The sequence below is a fragment of the Pristis pectinata genome, chromosome 29 (assembly GCF_009764475.1).
Source record: "Pristis pectinata isolate sPriPec2 chromosome 29, sPriPec2.1.pri, whole genome shotgun sequence".
Taxonomy (NCBI): domain Eukaryota; kingdom Metazoa; phylum Chordata; class Chondrichthyes; order Rhinopristiformes; family Pristidae; genus Pristis; species Pristis pectinata.
In genome coordinates this window covers 12638496-12661176 of record NC_067433.1, presented here as the reverse complement: position 1 = coordinate 12661176, position 22681 = coordinate 12638496, and the positions used below count along the sequence as shown (strand labels likewise).

Here is a 22681-nt window from a genome sequence, read left to right as displayed (position 1 = left end):
CTACCGGTTCCTTCACTATAACCAACAGTGAGTTAATGATCAATCAGCGTGAATTTCTAATCCCATTCTTTGAGTATTGGGCTGGGAAATTGGGGAACTCCGCTGCTTTCTTCTGAGAGAAACAAATGACTGCAGATGTTGGAATCTAGATGAAAAACACAATGATGCTGGAGGAACTCAGCAGGCCAGGCAGCATCCGTGGAGAAAGGCAGGCGGTCGACGTTTCTGGTCAGGACCCTTCTTCAGGACTGAAGATGGGAAAAGGGGAAGCCCAATATATAGGAGGGGCAAAACAGCAGTGATAGGTGGATGAAAGAGGGGAGGCAGAGTGGGCACAGAGTGGTGATAGGTATAGGCAGGTGAGGGGGAGGAAGAGAGAGCAGATCCACCGGGGGATGGGTCAAAGGTAAGCGGGGGAGGAAGAAGAGAAGAAGCGTGGTTGAGGGGGTGGGGAGATTGTGGGAGAATTCAATGTTAAGGGTGTTTAAATTCACTGGAGAGTGGGCAGGAGTCCAGTTTAAAGCCTCCTACAAAAGAAGGCAGCTCAAGTAGTGGAATCGCTCCGCACCTTCCCCACACCACTGGCTGTGTAATTTAGATAAGGCCCTTGATTGAATCCAGCACTAGGCTTAAGGCAGGAGTGGTACCCAATGAGTCAAGACTCTGTGAATCTCTCACCTTCAGGCACCAATTGCACAATGCTTTCTCTTCCATTTTATGTATGGATGGAAAGAGGATTTAGTGAGTGAGTGGAAATGGGTCAAAGGGTCGTGATGTTGGAAAATACATAATTAAAAGTAAAATAGCAGATTGGAGACAAGAAACTGCAGATGCTGGAATCTGGAGCAAGAAACAATCTTCTGGAGGACATCCTGAATGCAGGGTTTCGAACCAAAACACTGACAGTTCCTCCCATCTCCTCCCAGATGCTGCTTGAGTTCCTCCAGCAGATTGTTTGACAGATTAGTGGACTCTAACCAGAGTGAGGGCAATGTTTCATTCAGCAACAACTTCCATTTATAGTGGTGACCAAAAGTTTGGTCTGAAGAATTAGCATGAAGGAAGAGAGAGAAGTAGTGAGGTTTAAGGAGTGAATTCCAGAGTTTGGGCCTTGGCAGCTGCCAGCAAGGCTGATACTGGGGGAAGCAATTAAATTGGGGATGATCGAGAAGCCAGAATCATAACAGCACATGTAACCTTGACTGTGTGGGTCACAGAAGGACTGCAAATGTTCATTGGTTTGGAATCAAGGATGAGAATTTTAAAATTGCAGCATTACTTGATGCAAGTGAGGCCAGGTGTGAATGGACCATGTGAGAGAGAATACAAGCAGTGGAGCTGTGGATGACCTTGTGTTTACAGAGAACATAGAACACTGAACATTACAGCACAGACCCTTCGGCCCACAATGTTGTGCTGACATTTTATCCTGCTCTATCTATCTAACCTTTCCCTTCCACATAGCCCTCCATTTCGCTATCATTCATGTGGCTATCTTTTAAATGGCCTCCACCACCTTTGCCGTCAGTGTGTTCCACGCACCCACCACTCTGTGTAGTTCAAAAAAAAATTTACCTCTGACATCCCCCTTGTATCTTAAAATTATGCCCCCTTGTGTTAGCCATATTCACCCTGGGAAGAAGTCTCTGTCCACTCGATCTATACCTCTTATTTTGTAGACCTCTATCAAGTCACCTCTCATCGTCCATCTCTCCAAAGAGAAAAGCCCTAGCTCACTCAACCTATCCTCATAAGCCGTGCTCTCCAATCCAGGCAGCATCCTGGTAAATCTCCTCTGCACTCTCTCTAAAGCTTCCACATCCTTCCTTCCCATAATGAGGTGACCAGAACTGAACACAATGAGAGTAGAATAAGTGGAGAGACACCCATGGTCTTTGTGAATAGCCTAGAGGTAAAGGAGAACAACTGTAAAGACAACCCCTTCCTTTCCACTCCCAACAAAGCTTTTGTGAATGTATTTGCAGTAGAGAGTTAAGAATGACTTTGAAGTAAATGTAATCCAATTACGCACCTTTCTGTTTTCCAATGCTTTTCAGATGTGTACCATCTTGCATTAATAGAGTCATTCCAGATTTATCGAGAGTAATGTCAAAATCAAGTGATCTGGCCTGGCAGCTGGATTATTGAATGGTGTTTGCCCACCTATTTCAGGTGCATACCAATATTAGTAAAATATTCTGTAGGTTTTTTTTATTAATATCTGTATAAAAGCAGGAGTGATGCTGCAGTAGTGTTTACCATTGTACTGAGAAATTTCTGTGCCTCAAATTCATGGAGTTCATTAATTCCACTTCTGCATAGTGCTGCTGCTTGCTGCTGTGGTAAACGCTAATTGGGGAACCTGTATCTGGCATGCAATTTTTCATTCTTTTTCTTTCTGTCATTTGAAAGTAAAAAGAAATCTGAGTGGATTTGCTGTTGCCTCCTTTGGGGCTTATTACTCAACTCAAGAAGCTAATAAGGAAAACTTTAGCCTTGAAATCCTTCTCCTACTTTTCACTAGCACTAACTCAGCAGAGTGTCACCCTAATGTTATTTTTAATAGTCCCACAGTGTTCTTCTGACAGAAGGTTCCCAGAACAGCATTTTGTTGTCCCAGTGTAAACGGGTGTCGTTTTCAGCCTCCACTTCTCTGAACCATGACAGCTGCCTTGGAGTCTGCACGTGGGAACACGTACCATCAGCACAGCACTCTTCATGCCACTGGAGAGTAATGCTGCTTCAAGAATGGATCTTGCAGTAATAGGAGAGAAGAGGTAGGGGGTTCTTGTGGGATCTTGACAGACTGGTGGAGAGTATTAGCCACAAGGGACTTGTTCTTTGTGCACTGGGGCTGGGGGGAATCCCTCGAGGGCTATAGCAGGAGGTTAGGACAGAGGGTCTTTCTGAGGAATAATGGTACATGTGCACTGTATGAGCGCCAGAACTTTGGGGAAACCTGCAGTGGTAGCAAATTCTTCCTCCTGTGGAGGGAAGAGAAAGGAGACAGTCGTCTATCTTTGAGAAGGGAGCTTGGATGAACTCCCTGTAGTGAGCAGCAAGTTGAGAGGTGGCAGACAGTAGCAGCAGTCACCTGGAGCAATCCTGAGGCCAAGGAGCTGTGAGTGCAGGTGACCTTTACAGTCTCAAGCAGGGCAGTCCAGCATTTACTTGAAGTCATCACTCTAACTGAGGATTATCTTGGTGACCTTGCTTCTTAGTGAGGCTTAGCTGCTCACACATTTATTTCATATTTTGGCATGAAAGGAAGTCATTCAGCCCATCGAGTCTGTGCTGGCACTGCTCATTCCCGTCTATCCCCTTCCACGACTTATTTCCTTGTAACTTACTCCATCTCATGCTGATTTACTCTGCCCAGATTCTACCACTCACTTACGCTCAGGGCAGTATACAGTGGCCAATTTAATTTGCCAACCTGCACATCTTTGGCATGTGGGAGGAAACCCCTGCAGTCACTGGGAGAAGGTGCAAATTCCACACTCCCAGTACTGGAGGTCAGGATTGAACCTGGGTCACTGGAGCAGTGAGGCAGCAGCTGTACTTTCTGCACCACTACCTCTTTGTGTCCCTGTAAACTGTTGGAGGATGAAGTTCTGAGTGAGCCCCTCACTGTCTGCTCTCGTGTTGCCTCTGTGACATCTCTGGTGTCCATTGTCCACTGTGCCACCAGCAAGAAGGTGTTACTCTTCTTGCAGAGAGTAGTGAATCACTGGAGGGTCATGGAGGTGAGATTATAGTGGGCATTTAAAGAGGAAGTAGATACATTTCTGAAAGATCAGGGGATTGAGGGTTATGGGGAACTAGCACAAGGAGATGAGGCTTGGGGTAGATCAGCCACAATCATATTAAATGACAGGGCAGGTTTGAGGGGCTGAGTGGCCTACTCCTGCTCCTTAATAGAAATCCCTGTTGGGAAACTATTTGAAGTGCAGCAAAATGACTGAAGATGCAAGAAAGGCTGCGTCTGAGCAGTGCGTAGATTAGGAAGTGAGGGCGCAGTGTGCTGCGGATTGAATGGTGGCCAATTTAAATGGTGCTGTTGCAGAGGAAACTGTTAGTGAAAGTTGATTTGTGCTGGGGGTCAGACCAGTGAGACTGGCAGTGGAGACAAACATAGCTGCTGAGATCACCTGGTACCGTGCAAAGGCATAAAATTACTATAAATTAACAAAAGTAAATAAATAGTGCCAAAATAAAAGAAACAGCGAGGTAGTGCTCATGGACTGTTCTGAAATCTGATGGTGGAGGGGGAGAAGTTGTTTCTGAATTGTTGAGTGTGGGTCTTCAGGCTTCATAATTCAGAAACCGTTAGGAGGATGGTTGTTGAGGAATAGGATTAGTTCTGTGGTGAATTCCCTGTTCAGTTTGCTGCTCCTGGTTCACACTGGAGATTTCCATTTCACCCACACCACCCATTTGTCAGTTGGAGAACATATTTTGTTGAAGGAAGAGTTTGTAGTTGCACTTCCTTCTCAAGCTAATGTACAAAATGTCTCTGCATTGAGTAGCAGAAGGAAAGCTTTTGTAACCAAGCCAGACAATAGTTGCCAGATTTGAAAAGATACCACACTTATTTTGCCGTTATATTTCTTCTGAATGAGTACATGGGTATTGTTCACGCATGCCTCTTTGTTGGTTAGACCTTGGGTGAAGGTACTTGGGGGGGGGGGGGGTGGGAGATAAGCATGGCTTGTATTTTTGATCTTGTTTGCAAGAAGATTTGGCCATTTAACCTCAATCCTTGGAACTCATTGACCAGCACCAAAGGCATTCATCAATGTTCTTTTCCATGCAGCAGTCAAAGAGGGGAAAACTGCGTGGGCTTTACCAGCTTCATAGTCACCTGTCCAACAGCTCACTCTGTACATGGGGTATAAGTGGTGGCTCGCACAGACTCTGCTGGCAGGGCACAAAGCCACTGCCAAGTGGCTCACCCCAACAGAATGTTGGCAGAGTGACCAGCAATCAAGAACGTATGGCTCTACCTCCCTTGTGTCTATGTTTCTGCCTTTGTTCCCATTTTGCTTTCTCTCTTTTACATCCTGCTTTTTCTGTTTTCCCTGATTTTTTTTTTTATTTTCCCCCCCCACCCTCCCTATATCTTCTCTTTTTCTCTCTCCTTTTCGCTCTCTTGCTCTTTGCTTTTCTCTCGCTTGCTCTCGCTCACTCTTTCCTTTTCGCGCTCTCGTGCTCTCTTTCGCTCTTTTCTGTGTAGACCGGTATAATCATGCAAAAACAGCAAGTAAGTTACTGGATGCATCCTGAGACTTGGACCAGTGATCTTAAGACATAAGGCAGATATAATCTGGATTTTTAAACAGGTAACCAAAGTAACAATGATCATGAAGCTTCTGATGGTTCTACAAGCCCGTCTTACCCATGATTGTCCTTCAGGGAAAGGAAGATGCTCGATGTGACCACAGACTCTTAATGGTCCTCTGTAAATTACCCAACAGGGCCCTGAGTTCAGGGTAAATTAGCGATGGGAGACAATTGATGGCTGATGTGCATCAACAGATATATAGAGGAACATAAATACACTCTCCAGCCTAGCAGCTGAAGGCAATTACACCATGTTGTGACTGAGATCAGCCCAAACATCAATTCTGGTCTTGTGTGGCCTTGCTCTGTGGCAGGCCTGGACTTGTTCACTGATGCAGACAAATGCAGCACACCACTCATCTCCGGTGGAAGTGATTTCATTTCTGTCAGTGAGCAACAGTGAAGACATTATTCCTGGAGAAATTACAGGTTAGGAAGTGAGTCAACCACGTGTTGTGGTGAGACACCACCTTGTAACGCTCATTGCAGGCAAAATATGACTGTTACAAGCCTGGAGATCCTGAGGCAGAGTTGAGAAGTTGTCAGAGACGATATGCTTCAGGATAGAGCTGTTAGATCCTGGAACAACTGTGAGACGCAGCAATTTTTGAGCTTTCATGTAGCCTGAATTAATTAAAATGCTCTTGCGAATGCATGATTGATGTTTGCTTGCTCTTCACTGTCAGAAATTTAATTTGAGTCATCTTTCCTGGATTAGGCAAATATGATGATTTTTTTTTTCTTACCCTGCACTGATTCACCTGCACTGCTGAGTTAAATGTCCATCTCAAGTAATACAACTTCTTTTTAAACAGCAGCTTCATCAAAAATCTGAAAGCGGGTCATAGGAGTGTTGTCAAGTAAAATTTGACACTGAGCCTTTTGTGGAGATACTGAGGCAGGTGACCAAAAGCGTAAAGGAAGAATCTTAAAAGAAAGGAAGGGAGGAGGTTTGGCAGGGCTAAAGAGAGAGGGAGGGGAAAGCCGAGGGAAGCAAGAGGGAGAGGCAGGAGGAAGAGAGCAAGACGAGGTGGAAAAGAGTGAAAGGCGGAGAGAAAAATGGGACAATTGAGAGAGAATTCAAGACCCAAGTAGCTAAAGGAGGCAAGTTCACCAAAGATGGAGTGATTAAATTCTGGAATGCACGAGAAGCTGGAATTGGAGGAGTGCAGCAATTGGTGGACTTGGGGCTGGAAGAAGTTAAGAGTTGAGAAGGAGCAGGAACTTGGACGAACTTCAACAGAGGAGAATTTTAAAATTGAGACTTTGCCTAAAGAGGAGTTGTTCTCAATCAGCTGTTAGGGTTACGTACCCATTAGATTCTTCACATTTTTATGCTGCCGTCCTGTCTCTGTTTTGACTGATGTTGCCAAAATTTCCTTCCATTGTGAATCTCAGGCCATGAATCCATTTTCCAAAGATGTAGATTGCTTGTTGCATCCCTTTTGAGCTGACTGCATTTCAATCAGCATCATACCAGCAATTGCAGAACATTTTATGTTCGTTCTGAAAACGAGAATGAGCTGTTCCCTGGCAAAAGCTGTGGTATTCCCAACAATTTAAAGGCTGGCATTTATACAAAAATAAGCATGGAAGCCAGATTTGTTTGCAATTTCTCTCTGTTCATTGATTTTAGTTCATGTTATTTTTCTTTTTCTCCCCAGCAAAGTTATATTAACCAGTCATTCAGTCAATAAGAGGAAACCTCCCAGAAATTCAAGCCAAGTCATCACTCTAAATGCACACTACAGTGCCCTTGTATCTGCTTCTGAAGTTCATGCCATACAAGCCAGCAGAACTGAACTTCAGAAGCTAATACAGTGCATCTTTCCAACCTCTGGATCAACTACTGTCTGCCTAATAAAGCAGTTGATCGGTGCACGGTGATGTTTTATATCCACGTCAAATAATTTATTCTTCAGCCCCATTGGTTAAGAACTAAATATTGCACATCTTCAAAATCATTTTATTGATCCACCTGAGAAGACAGACAGGTCCCTGTTTGCTGTTTCAACAGATCCATGTGTACACTATTGGCTGTGAGCAAAGGCAGCAAACATCTGAAGGTCTCTGAGGTCTGGGAGCAGCAGGGAAGGCAAGATTCAAGGCTGATGACAAAATTTATACTTGTTTGGAAAATAAGTTTGATTTTTTTTATTTTAGTTCAGAAAACCTTTTCCAAAATTGTATGATGGTGCATAATAGATCTGTACAGTGCCAAACTAGTCGCTTTGGCCACTGTCCATCACGCACCCATTTACATCAATCCCACTCATTATTCTCCCCACATTCCCATCAATGCCCACCAGATTTCACCACCCATGTGCACAATGGGGACAATTTGCAGTGGCCAATTAACCCCACCAACCTGCACATCTTTGGGCTGTGGGAGGAAACAGAGCATCCAGAGGAAACCCACACAGTCAAAGGGAGAATGTGCAAATTCCATGTATCAGCTTTGAACCTGGGTCACTGGAGCTGTGGGGCAGTGGCTCTTCTGGCTGCATCACTGTGACGCCCACTGTTTGCTGTCTAAGTATTTGTGTTGCAATCCTGTTGGATGGAAAAATGGTGTGGTGTCTTTTGCTCTGTAGCAAAGTAACAATGACTCAGATACACATAGTCTGCAGCAGGTGTTTGAAGAATCTACATATATAGATTTAGCTTTTCAAATAAATTGCTGTCTCTTTTGGTGCATGCATACTTTATCTCAATGCCTTTATGAAGACAAGTTAGTGACAAGAATGGGATTACAAGTATTTATTTCAGAATTGAGGAACATTGACAACTCTTACTTGGCAAGTTTTAGATGAGTTCAACTTTTTGCAGTGTTTTCCTGTGACTGCTAGGATGGAGTCTCATTTGCTTAAGAGCTTCCTGGTGTAATAATGGGTGTGCATGGCCAGGGTCAGTGGTCTTGACTCTGCTGAGCTTTCATAGTTTAAACGTGTCGCTGTGGATAGCAGCAATGCAAAATGGCTACCTCAAAGTTGAGTGTTTTGTCATATGCACAAGTATGTGTGCACAGGTGCAATGAAAAACTTACTTGCTGCAGCAGCATCACAGGCACAGCATCAGAAACGCATCATTCATAAGAAAAACATAAATTAAACATAAATTGTACACAATTTTTACAAGAAAGCACAATTAGAACAAAAAGAAACAAAGTCCATTTTAGTGCCAAGTGATCAAAGCAGTCATAGTATTGCTGAACTGTAGTGATTAAGGTTGTGCTGGTTGGTCTAAGAAGAGAAGTAGCTGTTCTTGAACCTGGTGGTGTGGGACTTCAGGCTTCTGTACCTCCCTGCCCGATGGTAGCTGTGAGAAGATGGAATTGGAAGAATTGTTGAAAAGGCATAAGGATGTGTTCAAAAGTAGTTATGCTGGCATAATAGGGCACAATGTGCTTATTTGGGAAGGACCAAAAGCAAAGGCAGGAGCCTGTGTGTGTGTGTGTGTGTGTGTGTGTGTGTGACAGAGACTGCAAACTATTCAGTTTCTACATCAACAAATGGACATGTTCAAGGTGAAGGTGGTATTGAGAGTCCAAAAGAATGTGATACGTCAGCATATAAAAGCAATATTCCTGATGGAGATGGGCCAGGTGCATGTGACAAGGTAACAAATCATCTTGTGCTACACAAGGCGAAAGATGTCTTCATGTGCAGAAACTGAATCTGAAGGTATTAGAAATAGTTGCAAGCTGTAAAAGTGCCAGAAGTGGAATCTGACTGCTGGTGAGTTTGTTTCACTGAGTTTGTTGCATTGCAATTTGGTGCCTTTTTTGTCATGTTTTACAGGATGGGTTTGTGTGTGTGTGGACTGGTAGGTGAACTAATTAAGTAGAAGTCATTGAGCACACTAAATCTGTGATTTTGAATTTGAGTGTCAATAGAAATGACATGCAAGAATGCTGGAGAATGTCATCCACCACAAGTGACAGGTGGAGCTGCAGTTCACATCAGAATGCTGTACCACAGTCTATGGCAAGAAAGTAGTCTGAAACGTGGTGAGACCAGTTCTCAGTTGCTGGCATTACACAGTTTAGTTTAGCCAAGTGTTTTGACTGCCAAAAAGTCGCATTTCAACAGCCTGCAGACCCAAGAAAAGCAACAAAACCAATTTAAATGACAATTCAAAATTATAACAGAATGGAGTACTTCATAGATTGGAAGTTCATTTGGACAATGAGAAACTGGCATTGTATAATCTCAATACTATGAGCAATAAGGGCAGCAAACAGACAAACTTTTGAGGAAAGGTGATTTAGCAAGCTGTACAGTGACCTGTGAATTAATGCTCAGAAAGACTGTTCATTAATGAGTCAGATACCACTGACAAACTGAAAGATGCATCTGGTGAGGATTTGGATGTTAGATTAAATGGAGTGTGTAATGTACACTTTGGACAGTAGGTACAGCCCCCCCATCATTGGGGGCAATTGCTGGGGAAAAGGATGAGCTGAGAACACTCAAGTTAAATTGGAGGAATGGTTCGAAAGCTGTGAGGATGTGTTCAAAAGCAGCTACACTGGCACAATAGGGTACAATGTGCACATTTGGAAAGGACCAATGCAGAGGCAGTTTATTCCAAATACAGAATGTTTGAAAGTGTCAAGTTGTAAAGGAACTGGGTAAGTGGGATCATAATTGTAAGCTTATGAAAATGAACCAGTGTGATGAGATCATGCCAATAGTGGCTGTGGCAGACAAGTAAAGTTGTTATGAATCAAATTAAGTGCAATGAACAATATCCGCTATTGTAATACTTTTTTTGTGGAATTAGCAGGATCAAAGATACTGTGCAACATTGATGTAACTAAGGTGTCAAGGGACAACTTAACACCCATGTTATAGACAATATATAACTAACATTAACCTAATTTTGGATTACATGCACATTACACACAAATAGTTCGAACAGACTTCCCTAACGTCAACCACAATTTGCAGAACAAATCTCTGGTGCTGGATTGCTGACACTTTTCCGGAATCTGTTGCTCCCACCTCAGTGCTCCCATTTCAGAGAGACTTCCACAAAGGAAGGTCTGTTACATTCTGCTGGGAATATTACTACCCCTCTGTGACCCTGGAATAAAAACACATCGACTCTCCCTAGGTGATGGGAGCCACGTACACCAACTCTCCCTGGGATTTGCTTTCACAGACATTAATTCTCGCTGGAGCACGGATCTCATACAGACTCTCACTGGGATACAGATCCACATGCTGACCCTCTGAGTGACAGGTCTCCCAACATTGACTCACTGGGGCAGTGGTCCCACAGGCACCAATTCCCAATTCTCCACATTTACCTACAGCAAGATCCATTTGCCACAAGTTTGCCCAGTCACTTAATCAATTAATCTCTTTTTGTAGTCCTAATACAAACTAATAAAATGAATGAAGCTGGAGAACACAACCTATCCATCTGGGACAATATGGTAATTCCTGTGGTATATCCAAACCTGTGATACGCTTAGGTGAGTTATATAAGAGGCTGCACTGTATTTGCAAAACAATCTCCCTCATGCTGACATAAGTCAATAAAGGGAGTCAATAGTGTCCGACCAGCAAAACACACACAAAGACACGGTTATCCTATGGAGTCAAATCATTGCTCAATATTTTCCACCCATAGTCGTTAATGTATTGCAAAGAGGATCATTGCTTGTGTAACCAAGGTGATCTATTGATTGCCACAAGCACAGAAGAAGAAAACCTTCTGATGTTTGCATGGTCGGGGGAGGGTATCGAAACGAGGGCAGAGGTTTAAGGTGAGAGGAATGAGTTTTAAAGGGCATCTGAAGGGTAGGTTGTTTTTTTTAGTGGTTGATATTTGGAATGTGCTGCCGGAGGTGGTGGTGGAATCAGATGCGATAACTGTTTAAGAGGCATTTAGACAGACACTTAAATAGGCAAGGATATGGTCTTAATGTGGGTAAATGAGATTAGTGTAGATGGACAAAGAGAGTGGACGTAATGGATTGAAGTGCCCATTTCTGTACTTACGACTCTGACTCAATCTCCTGAGCAGTTCTCAAATATTATATTGGAGCAAGGTAAACTTGACATGAAGCAAATACGCTCCTTTGCAATGATCAGCACGTACCTTGGTTTGAAGGTTGATGTCAATGGCCTGAAACCAGTTAAAGAAAAAATATAATGCTTGAAAATATAGCAGAGCTAAGGTAGATCTTAGGGATGGTATTATATGGGATTTGTGCCATTGCAACACGTTGAGAGAGCACACAGCAATAAAATGCACTTAATGAAATCAGGAAAGGCTTAACAGTTGATGCTGTCCATGTTTATTCTGATACTACAAGTTAGTTGAAGTAAGCAAGTGTTGCATCAGTTTATTGTGTAGCTGCAGTAATAAGTCACCTAATGGGCAAACAAAACTATCGATCTTCCTCCCCGCACTCACAGGGACCGAGCACAATTATGACAAATTTGAGAAGGAAGCTTTTGGAGTGGAGAGATTCCACCAGTTTTTACGGGGCAGACTTCCCCTGTGCCAAACCCCCCCCCCTCCCCCCCCAGATGGATCATATGCCACAGCTGAAAACATCAGGTCTGAAATCAACAATTCCCACTGCAGCAGCATCAAGCATACAAAGGTGGACTATCTTTCTGTTGCAACGTAACTATACGCTAGGGTACGGGAACAAAATCAGAAATGCTGGAAGAGCTCAGCCAGTCAAGCAGCATCTGCAGAAAGAGAAACTACAGTTAATGTTCAGGTCAGAGACATTCCTCAGAACGGTGGGGGGGGGGGGGGGGGGGGGGGGCGCGAAGTTAGTTTTCAAAACTGAGCTGAGGGAGGAGTCAGGTGTGAGACGAGAGACTTCATGGGGATTGGTTAAGGCAGATCAGGTGATAAGGAGCATGTGTACTGACCAAGAGGAAGGCACTAAGGCACTAAAGAATGGGGGACAGAAGCACAATGATGGGAAATGATGAGACCAGTTTAGCTGAAGTTGCAAAGTTCACTGATGCCAGAAGGTTGCAAGGTGTCCATACAGATGATGAGATGTTGTTCCTCTAGCTTACATTGGGTTTCTCTATGGCAGTGGAGGAGGTCACAGATCAACAGGTGAAAATAGAAGTGGGATTGAGAATTAGTGACATGCAACGGGAAGCTCGGGATCGCTCCTGCAAACTGAGCAGAGATCACCAGTTTGTGTTTAGTTTCCCCAGTGTAGGGGAAGCTATATTGTGAACACTGAATGCAGTACCCTAGATTGGAAGAAGTGCAAGTGAATCGTTTGTCTTGCACCACTCTCCTACCCCCTCCCTCACTGACCTAAAACACTGACTGGTTTCTCTTTCCACAGATGCTGCTTGATTGCGTTTTTCTTGCAGATCCCAGCATCTACAGGTTTTTTTCCCAATCAGGCACAGGAGTTGCAAGCAGAGCTTCATCGTGGATGCTTTGTCACATCTACTACTTCCACAATCACACGTGAAATTTGAAATTAAGTGAAGATGTGATCCACATTACACGTTCTGTGAGTGAAGTCATTCCAGTAACTGCATAAGATTACAAACAAGGCACGTGTTTAGAAATTTAGGTTGGCTCCATGTGTTGGTGCACAGATAGGCACTGTTTTACCTGAGAAGTAATCAAAACAATATTGTGACCATTGCATTAAGAAATCATTACTCCCTTTCAAGAGAGTAAACCTGACCTCACTTCACAGGTATCTCTCCCCCCCCCCCATGGAGGCCAGTATGAATGTTCACATCGTTGCTATGTGACCTCTACATCACAGCTCGAGGCTGCATCCAAGAATCCTTGGGGGGGGGGGGGGGGGGGGGACACGATGGGCAGATTGCACAAAAATGGGGATGATGGGAGAAATGTTTGGGGTGGGGAGGGTGTGGTTTTGAGGAGAGGAGGTTAATGGCATGCAGTTTTCCCAGGGGAACCACCTCACTCACAGTCCACCTGAGGATGGAGTGGACAGATTGTAGCTGAAGGACCTGAGACCTTCAATCAGCAGTAACCGTGGGTTACAGATTGAGGGATTTGTGAGCTGTAGTTAAAAGTTTATGGCAGCCTCGGCCTGCATCAAGGGCTGCTGGCACCCAGGTTTTGTTTAGTTAGACATTAAAGGTGATTTTCAACACTTAACATCCTTAGCCCTAGGAGTGGTGGATATACTTTAAATCAAACAGGTCTCAGTTTTCATTGTGATGTGCTTTGTTGTAACTTTTTTTTCAACTTTTCAAATTTTTTTTTACAGCATAGAGACCATTCAGCCCATAAACATCATGCCAGCTCTCAGAAGAATCCCATCAGTCCTATTCCACCACTCTTTTCTTTTGCATGCCCTCCTGCATGTCTGTCAACTCCTCATGATTCTCCTGCCACCCATCTACACCAGGGGCAGGTTACAGTAGCCAATAAACCTACCAGCAGGCCTTTGGGATGTGAAAGGAGACAGGAACATCCAGGAGAAACCCACCTGGTCACAGGGAGAATGTTCACATTCTACACAGACAGCACTAGGTCACTGGATAAGTGAGGCTGTGTTGTTCTGTGAGTTATTAACAAAGGTTGTAAGTCATTTTCTTTTGGTCAGCTTCTGTTGCTAAGTAATTAGTGAATGCTATGCACATTGATGGTGTCATCTTGTGTGGAACACGCTGGGGAAGTGGCTTCTGTACAAGGTTGAAGGGCAATGGGAAGTGCCCTGTCCAATTCCACAATGTGAGGCTTTGGCGCAAAATTGCATAAGCACTTCAAATTGTGTCCAAAATCATCTCGTACCATTTACTCATAAATAAAGGGAATAATAGTTGAAACAATTGTGGAAGAGATAATTGTTGAGAGTACTGACTGAGCCCCAAATACTCGTGCAGTTCAAATGATTGCTGTTGGAGGTTTGGGGGTGAAGTTGTGTCCAAGTCGGATCAAGAATAAACTGCAGGAAGTGAAATCCTGAACATAAGCAACTGGGGAAAAAGAAATAGAACTTGATTTGAGTTAACACACAGAAATAAACAGTACAAAAGTGGAGACAACACCAAAACTTGCAGGAAGAACCGGAGCACTCTGAAAACTGGTTTTGTGATAGGTATTCACTTTCCAGACCCCAAAACGGGTTTGTTGCTAACCTGTTTTTTTTAGCAGAGCAGCGTGACCTGTCCAAAGGTCAAGAAGTGGTTGCTCATTAAGCTAAAATCCCTTTTGCAAAAACAGCAGAAATTGTCCAAGGCTCAAGATGTTTGTTGTTTGCTAAAGTAAACTTCTGACCAATGCTCCCTGCTCAGCCTCTTAACATAAACAGGAGAACAAGGGGATCCACCATTGCTTCATTAAACACTCCAGTCAGCTACCTGAAAATGTGGTTGGAAAAAACATCACATGCCAATGATATCAATGAAGTGAAAAAGCAGTATAAATGTTAGAAAGCTGTCAGGGTCGGGGGAATGACAGAGAGAAGGGGTTACAGAAAGAAGAGCTAGAATTTATTCCTCAGCCTTTGGTTTTTGTGACGGACGACTTGTTTGTATGCAACTTGTTGGTTTTTAGCCTGTAAGAATTGTACATGTAACTTACCAAGGATTTCCAAACACAAGTTGTCGTTAAGAATTACTTATTAGAATTAAACATGTCTCACTTAAAATAAACTGTTTAAACTGCTTTGTTAACTGGAAATATCTTCTCCTTGGTTGGGAGGAGGGACCCACTGCGGAAAATAGTGATTATTGACAGCTAGACCTTTCCATAGACTAAAGCAGTGAAGTAAACTCTTCCTTGAAGCATAAGTTGACACAGTATAATCTCCCTATAGTGAGGGTACTCGTAGATAATTATGCCAGATAGAACTTAAAATCTTGACTTAAATTTAGAGCTCTCGGGTGGTGCATTCAATATCACAGTTTCTAACCTGGATTTGCAGATTTTCCTCACTGTGAGAGAGATATGTGAATTGTATGTACTGGCATTACAGTGAGGTGTGTGTTGGGAGAAGAAAATAGCTACAAAAAGATGTAGCTTTACAAAAAGAAACCTATGGTGTTGTCTGTATGTAAGGATGTATTGTGATTCTTCTGGACTATAGATTGATGTCTGCTTTGTAACAGTGTAGCATCAAAACTGACTGGAACAAGAGCAGTCTGTGGCAGGAGTTTGGACTTGAACCACCACCACCTTTGATACAAGTATCAGTGCCTTGATGCCTTTGTGAAGATGCGACATTGAAGAATCCATCACATGAGGTCCACCAGTAATATATAAGCTAAATATTACATAATTATATTTTACAAACACCATGGGTTAATATATTTGGTGCCCAAAATGGTACTTTAAAAATCTTTCAGATAAAGGATATAAAAAGTGGAGGTTGACAGGTTCTTGATTAGTAAGGGCATCAAAGGTTACGGGGAAAAGGCAGGAGAATGGAGTTGAGAGGGAAAAATAAATCAGCCATGATTGAATTAAGATGTCTTTATTAGTCACATGTACATCGAAACAGTGAAATACATCCTTTGTGTAGAGTGTTCTGGGGGCAGCCTGCAAGTGTCACCACACTTCTGGCGCCAACATAACATGCCCACAACTTCATAACCCATATATCTGATGGGCCAACTGGTCTAATTCTGGTCTTATGAGGAAAATGAAGAATTAAAGTGGCCAATTTCCGAATGAAGTTTTATTTTTGGTGTGTGATTTTTTTTTTAAAAAAAGCAGTGAAAATGTTCTGAGTTCTTGTGGGTTTCACATTAAGGGCATAAAAGTTGGCTGCTGTAATCCTTGAAATCCAAGAGTGATGTATTGAACAAAGGGCTGTCAGGATAGAATATTGGCATTTGATCATTCAGTAGTATGCCCCACCAGACTTGCATCTCTCCATCCCATTCTCCCACTCACTTGCAGCATTTTTTTTTGAAACTTTATTCATATTAAAGGTTCCAATTAACTCAATTAAGACCTTGTTTGAGAGAACTCCAGTGCATAAATCTCAATTACATCTGGGAGATTGAAATGGGACTACTTGAATTAGGTAGGCTGCTGGCTGACTTTGCTAATTGTAGCTGTATGGTTTTCGTTGTTTCTTCCTGTAAGGCAATTCCCATTTTGTTGAAGAATCTAGGGATGTGCCTTCCCCATTGCTAAGACATCAGGTATAACATTGCAGCCAGCAATTCTGGAATAGCCCAGTATATTACAAAATCATAGCACTTGGCAAGGACTGTTTCTAGCTGTCAATGTGATATGCTCCACATGAGGTTGTTCTGATCATTTCCCAACCAACTCCATTAACGTGTCTTGCATTCCTTTCTCTTTCCTGTTCTGACCTTGCTTCCCTCCTGGATGCTATTCATCACAAAAAAATCCCTGTGGTAGCAAGTGCTAAGTCTTGACCACTACCTGAGCAAGGGTGTTTTCATGCAATCCTTAGGTTTATTGCTGATTACCTTGGTTCTATTCTCAATTGGGGCAGACATGTTTTTATGTCTAAAGTGAACCCATTCTAACTCATTGGGCTATCTGTCTTTGTGCATAGAGGTATGGAATGGAATTGGTCGGGCTGTAATACTTGCCTGTTAGTTTTCGATCTGGCATTAAACTAAATATGTCCACCTTTGTTTCAATCAATGCTGATGTCAGCAGTTCAGTCTCCCTTTTCGCTCATGCTCTTCCTTTTGACTCCACCTGTTCTTTGCAGACTGAGTCTGCACTCTCTCTGCTTGAAGTTCAGCAGATATATGCAGCATTGGAGCAGCTAAAAGCTGCAAATAATTATAACTGAGCACCAGTGGAGAAAATTGCATGCATTGGCAGGATATAAAAAAGGAAGGGAAAATTATAAATGTGCAAAATTACAGCAGCTGTTGATGTCAAGTTTAGGTAAATTGATTTATTTGCATATATTGTAGTGATGTTTTGGCATTTGGGAGATTGCCAGAAACATTACCCATTCTTTAAAGCAGAAACAATGCTTAATGCTTTTTGATTTTTGCTGCACTGGATCGCATTATAATAGCTCACCATCTGCCATAAGTAGGATTTCTGCTTAAAATGCATTTCTACTTAATTCAGTGCAGTGTAATGAGCAACTTCAATGGAGATGGGGGGGGGGGGGGGGAATGTTTCCTTCCTTTGTAAAGTTTAAGTCCTATTCAACACCCTGGAGAATAATTCCAACAGATCGATTTTTAAACTTCCATTTTTTCTGCCAAGATGACAAGAATGCACAAGAATATCATATGCTAACTTGGGAGAAGGAGCAGGCTACCTGACCCCTCAAACCTGACCTGCTATTTTGTGTGATCATGGCTGATCGATGCTGGGCTCAGCTCCTCCGTTCCCCAGAGCCCTTAATTCCCTGATCACTTAAAAATTCATCTGCTTCCTCTAAATATCCCCAATGATGTGGCCTCCACAACCCTCTGGAGCAGAGAATCCCAGAGATTCACAACCCTCTGCAAGAAGTTTCTTGGCACCTCAGTTTCCAGTGACTGCCCCCTAATTTTCTAACTGTGTGTGCTCATTCAAGATGGTTGAAATAACAACATCTACCTTGTCAGGCTCCCTAAGGATCTTATGTTTCAGCAAGATCATCTTTCTTCTAAACTCTGAAGAATATAGATCTAATTTCTTGAGCCACTCTGGATCGGACAACACTCTCATCTTGAGAATTAGCCCAGTGAATCTCTTTTGGACCATCTCCAATGCTGATATATCCTGTCTTAAATGGGTAGGAAAAATTGTGCATAGTCCTCCAGGTGCAGACTCACCCAGTAGCCTGTACATTTGTAACAATACTTTCTTGTTTCTAAACTCCAACGCTCAAGTAATATAGGTCAATATGCCGTTTGTCTACCTGACTACCTGCTGCACTTGCTTGTAAACATTTTGCAAATTTGTTCACAAGAGCATCTTGATCCCTCTGTAATCTCATCTGCAATCTTTCTTCATTCCCCTTGGTGTGCTCTACCATTCCTTACTGTTCCTCTGCGTCCTGTTCACTGGTAATGACTGTTCAGTCATTGTCATACAGCACTGGTACAGGCCCTTTTTTTGGTATTGGTTTATTATTGTCACTTGTACCGAGGTACAGTGAAAAACTTATCTTGCAAACCGATCATACAGGCCAATTCATTACACAGTGCAGTTACATTGAGTTGGTACAGAGTGCATTGAGGTAGTACAGATAAAAACAATAACAGTACAGAGTAAAGTGTCAGAGCTACAGAGAAAGTGCATTGCAGGTAGACAATAAGGTGCAAGGTCACATCACAGTAGATTGTGAGGTCAAGAGTCTACTGGCCATCAAGCAGCAACTTACAATAATCCCATTTTTTGTCACCCTTGGCTCTATTTCAATTTCACAACAATTGTTAGTTTGGTAACATTGTTTAACATTGGACTATGTTTATAGCCTGTTTAGACTAACCAAGGGTGGCTTACATATTTTTCCAACTTGGACATCTGCCACCAATAGAACTGGGGTTACCTCAATTAGAGGTTGGCTTTCTGGCTGCCTATTGGCCAGTTTCTGGGCTGTTAGGGGAGGGTGGTGCAGCTGTTTTTAGGTTTTTTCTTCTGGACTGATGAACTACAAATATGTCTAAATTGCTGTCATATCTGCTTCCTCTTTGAACTTTTTTACTACTTCCTGCTAGTGGGCCTCTTGTATAGCAAGATTAACCCTTACCATATGTTTTTAATCTGTTAAAATGGCTAAGTCTATTAATTTTATCTCATAGAATACTAACAGTTTAAACAATCCCATCAAGCGCAAGAAGATCAAGTTTTTCACAGATTAAATGCTCAGATCGTTTGCCCAAGAGACTTGTATCAGGAGGAAAGATAATCAGTTTTTTTTAGATTTTGGAGGTGCTAATGGTTTCATTCAAATTCACAAGCAAAGGTGAAAGAAATCTCTATTTTTATAGACTCCTCAATGTTCATCATGAGACAATATCAGACCCAAATGGTAGATTTTTATTAATTACTGGTTTACTTCACAATAAAAAGGTTGTTATGGTTAATGTTTATGCACCCAATGTAGATCACCCTGAATTTTTTAAACATCTGTTTGCATTTTTTCCTAATTTAAATTAATACACTTTGATTATGGGTGGAGATTTCAATTGCTGTTTCAACCCTTCGATAGATCTGTCAAATCCTGCACTTCCAAACAAATCCGCTGCCTTTTATTAATTCCTTCTTAGTTGAATCCGGAATTCTAGATGTTTGGAGATTTCTTCCTCTCATCTACATGTTATGGGCAATTTACAGTGGCCCATTAACCTATCAACCTGCATGTCTTGGGAGTGTGGGAGGAAATTGGAGCACTCGTGGTTACAGAGAAAATGTGCAAGCTCAACAGACAGCATCGGAGGTCAGGATTGAACCCGCATCTGTGAGGCAGCAGCTCTACCAGCTGCGCCTCTGTGCTGCCACCCAACATCTTCTCACTTGTGCCTGTGTGTTGGAACATGGTGGTCTGCAGGAACTGTGACTGGATAAGGGAACGGAAAGTGCAAGGAGATATTCACGGGGAATGAGCCACAAGGAAGTGCTTGTGAACTCTGCGAGGAATGTAAAGACGTGAGGGAGGACAGGGTCTCCCTGACAACCTTCTGTCAAATTATTGTTACTTGTTCCTGCATTGAGGTTATGAGAAGCATGCAAGGAATTTTGATGGCATGGATAACCTAAACTTCCTTCCTGTATCAAAGTGATATTCTATTTCCAAAGTTATGATGTTCTAAATCACTTTCAAGCCAATTATGGTCCTTTTTAAAGGGTGGTTACTGTTTAAGTTGGATGCATGCAGCACACAGACAACTGTGAGATAATATCAAGACGATTCATGAAGGGTTGATGGTTGGGAGAGGGTCTTGAATTTCTTTTGTGCTTTCAACTTCTTCCAAGTCCCTTCAGAAGTGCTGAAGTATAGTCACTGTTATAATGTGGGAAATACAGTCAGCAATTTGTGCACAGCAAGCTCCCACAGACAATCTAATGATCAGTATTTGTGCTATTGTTTAAGTAATGAATACTGGGTTAGAACAAGAGAGAGGGAGCTGTTCTTCAGAATTCTACCAAATGATCTGTTATATTGTCCTATGAGAAATCATTCTGGAAAGATGACATCTCTGTCAGCGCAGTACTTCCTTAATGCTGCAGTGAAACATCGGCCTCAGATGTTGTGCGTGTTGGACTTGAACTGATTTTTGAGTTTGGAAATGACACTGTGTTTGAGTCAGTGTGGTGGGTTGTGTACAACAGAGAAGCCACAACAGTGAGCGCTAATCACATTAAACTGGCTGTGTTGAAAAGGGAGGTGAAATATACTTTCCATAGTGAATTTGATATTTATTGATTATCTGTAACTGCTGGCCACATATTACCTCCATTTAATATTTGAGTTGAACTTAATTTAAATGATAATATAGTATTAATATTGTACGTCCCACTATAATCGATGGTCTATCATCTGCACTTAAGTTGTTGATGCTACTTGATGAAGGGTCTATGTGAGATATAGTCAGTACCAGTGTGCCAAAGTTAAAGCACAGATCCAAGTCTGTGAAAGAAACCGAATGACTGAGATTTATACAGTGACTTGCAGATGGGCTGTGGGGAGGTGTCTTTGAGGTTTTTACAGGCAATTTAAGTATCTTTACAACATTAAAGCATTGAAACATTATAATATCATTGAAGCGTGACACAATGGTGTATTCTGAACAGAGGAACCTTGGTGTTTCAGTCCAAGGATCCCTGAAGGTGGCAGCTCAGGTAGATGATAAGGCAGAAAGATCTTTTGAGTTCATTAGTCAGGACATATAAGTGCAGAGAGGTTGGTGGGCCGAAGGGCCTGTTTTGTGCTGTATGGTTCTATGGTACATCTTTACAAAGCATTGGTTAGCCACAGCTGGAGGACCGTGTGCAGTTCTGGTCACCACTCTACAGGATGGACATGGTTGCACTGGAGAGGGTCCAGATGAGATCCACCAGGATGTTGCCTGGAATGAAGCATTCCAGTTACTGGGAGAGACTGGGAAGGCCAGGTTTGTTTTCCACAGAGAGGAGGAGGCTGAGGTGGAATCTTTTTGGATATACAAAATTATGGGTCATAGATATTAGGAACCTCGTCCTCTGAGCAGAGCTGTCTAAATCCAGAGGGCATAGGAATAAGGTAATAGATAAGAGGTGTAGAGAGGAACTAAGGAAGGTTACTTTCACCCAGAGAGTGGGATGCACTGTCTGAGGGGCTGATGGAGGCAGGTACTCTCAACATTTTAAGAAGTATCTAGACGAGCATTTGAATTGCCAAGGCACAGTAGACTCAGACCAAATGCTGATGTATGGGATTAGTCTGATAGGTACCTGATGGTTGGTATGGATATGTTGGTCAAAGACCATTTTCTTTGCTGTATGACTGTATAAGACCATAAGATATAGGAGCAGATTTGGGCCATTCAACCCATCAAGCCCATTCAATCATGGCTGATTTTTTTTTTGTTTTCAACCCCATTCTCCCACCTTCTCCCTGAAACCCTTAACCCCCTAACCAATCAAGAACCTATCAATCTCTGCCTTAAGTACACCCAATGACTTGACTTCCAGAGCCCTCTGTGGCAACAAATTCCACCCTCTGGCTGAAGAAATCCCTCCTCATCACAGTTCTAAAGGGATTCTCTTTATTCTGAGGCTGTGCCCTCTGATCGTCGACTCTCCTACTGATGCAAATGTTCTCTCCAAGTCCACTCGATCAAGGCCTTTAAGTATTCAGTAGGTTTCATGACTTGATGTAAATCTGCAGCATTGAAAGCTGCTGCAGGACTATCACCATTTATGGTCAATGCTGAAATGAAGACAAAGTCACAAAGCTCCTGTGAAAGTTCATGAAGGATTATGTGTGGAAGACCTGGAACAAAACTTAGCAAGTTGCATTTTCTAATTTTTGAATAATTCAGCAAATAAATCTTCCTTTGAGGTTTCACTCCACCAGACCACATAGTGTGTGTCATGGGCTCTCTCACAACCATATCTCGTCACTTGTAGAAAGGTCTGGTGGAATTTTGAAGATGCAACCAACACTAGCAATATCAGCACCCAGACTCGGTGAAACATCCCTGGGGGCAGTCAGGAGCAGAAGGGACATATTCCTCGTGCTGGAATAAAAGTAGAAACTTGTGGCAGTCACCAGAAAGATGGGGGCTAGTATTCAAAGAAGTGAATGGCTGGGCTGTTGTGCACAGTTCCTACAGAGGAAACTACCTCATGCTTGCCAGCGAAGGCTCATGTATTTGCTGATTTACCAAGCTGCTCATATTTAATTTTCATGCTTTCTTATCACACAGAA

General features: G+C 42.6%; 1 protein-coding gene and 1 long non-coding RNA gene across 4 annotated transcripts in view; both read left to right on the top strand.

Annotated features, from left to right (window-relative positions):
- The window catches only part of LOC127584315 (netrin receptor UNC5D-like), a 562203-nt gene that overhangs the window by 32033 nt on the left and 507489 nt on the right, over positions 1-22681 (top strand). The window lies entirely within an intron of this gene.
- On the top strand, positions 11961-14955 carry LOC127584316 (uncharacterized). The gene is made up of 3 exons (XR_007958374.1): positions 11961-12088; positions 12683-12856; positions 13595-14955. It is a non-coding gene; the product is annotated as an uncharacterized LOC127584316 (long non-coding RNA).